At 42.1% G+C, this 1473-nt stretch overlaps 1 protein-coding gene across 1 annotated transcript in view; it reads right to left on the bottom strand.

Moving 5' to 3' along the window:
• Positions 1-1182: 1182 nt before the first annotated feature.
• The window catches only part of FAM20B (FAM20B glycosaminoglycan xylosylkinase), a 26096-nt gene continuing 25805 nt past the window's right edge, over positions 1183-1473 (bottom strand). The window contains exon 7 of the mRNA XM_007448526.1: positions 1183-1473. This exon is cut by the window's right edge and continues 432 nt beyond it. The gene's annotated coding sequence lies outside the window, so the exon portion shown is untranslated.

Raw genomic sequence — 1473 nt, forward strand, 5'->3', positions numbered from 1 at the left:
CCCCTGCATCGGCAGGCGGACTCTCAACTACTGCGCCACCAGGGAAGCCCGGTCCTGTTACTTTAAAGTAGTTTTGGGGTACTCATTCAATTTGAGAAAATTGGGGCATAAATTCTAAACTGTTTTTGAAAGGGTGGTTACCTAAAACTGGTCTCAAATGGCTGGCAGTAAATTTGTTCAACCACACTGTTTAAATATTAGTGTCTGCTTCACAGAAGTCAAAACCGGAACAGTCCCCAGACAAAATGCAGGAAAGAAGCACCCACCTCTGAGGGCACGTGAGTGGGCACACCAGGCCTAGTTTCCTCTGCCCTGTATTTTAATGCAAGTGCTTATGTGTCAAATCACTTTGGCAGAACACAGAACTAAGCCTGTTTTAGCAACTTGAAATTTGAAAGTGCTAGTAGGAGACGTAAGGACAAAACTCCAAACAAGATTAAATGATGAAATCAGGGTTTGACATAAATCAAAATCTTAAGGCTCTTCCTGGTAACCACCTTAATTTTAAGGCTCAGAAGGCTTAAAATCTTTGTTTCCAGCCTTCCACATGGCCCAAATCACAAGATAGGTCCAGCCACCAGCAGGATCTGAACTATATTATCCGTAGGAGCGAGCTGGCTTTCCTCACAAGAAAGGCACAAGTAGGATCGCCAATCTCTTGGGAACAGCAGCTTTAATGACCAAATGCCTTGAAGACAGAAGTGGAAATTCATTTTAGAAATCAGGATGGCAGAGAAGACAGGCAACCTAACTCTTATTCAAGCTGTTATTTCAGTTTGCTTTGATAATTTGCGAAGGATTTGCCTGCTTTGGGCAAAAGGAAAAAAAAGTCTCCATAACAGAATTGTGCTTGGGTTGTAACGGTAGGTTCTCCAGGGACACTTTTTTGGATTAATTTGGACACAATTATGAGAATGCAAATCTTACTTACGTACAAGTCATGCTTGCTTTTATATACGTTAAGAACTTAAATACAGGGGAACCTGTTTTTCACTAATTCAATCACCGCCTTGATTCTGGTTCTACCAAGTAGGTCTCTCTCTCTTCTTCCCTCCTTTAAGAATCATCAAAAGCACCACCTACTCAGTTAAAAGCCCAAACATCTTTCCTGCTTTTGTCTTTCCTCTAATTCTATCTTAAAAACATAGTCCCTCCAACAGAGCATGCTACTTTGGCTCAACAGAATGCTGGGTTCCTTGCTGCCACTCCTTAGGAAGCAGTAAAATTTCCAATTTGACTAGTCCTGGTAAGAAAGGACTCAAGAGATTACAAAGTGTTTCCGGAAAATCCACAAGTGTGGAGAAAGGATTATGAGGATGGACTCAAAACACATACTCCAGAACCAACCCCAACATTAACCTATTCAAATGTCACACCTCTAATCTGTCCTTTGGCATGAGAATTAATACTGACCAACTGTGACGCCCACTGCTAGAATGGGCATACGCCGAGGAAGTCAGAAGGTGGTTCAGC

Source organism: Lipotes vexillifer, unplaced genomic scaffold (genome assembly GCF_000442215.2).
Source record: "Lipotes vexillifer unplaced genomic scaffold, Lipotes_vexillifer_v1.1 scaffold76, whole genome shotgun sequence".
Classification (NCBI taxonomy): Eukaryota; Metazoa; Chordata; class Mammalia; order Artiodactyla; family Lipotidae; genus Lipotes; species Lipotes vexillifer.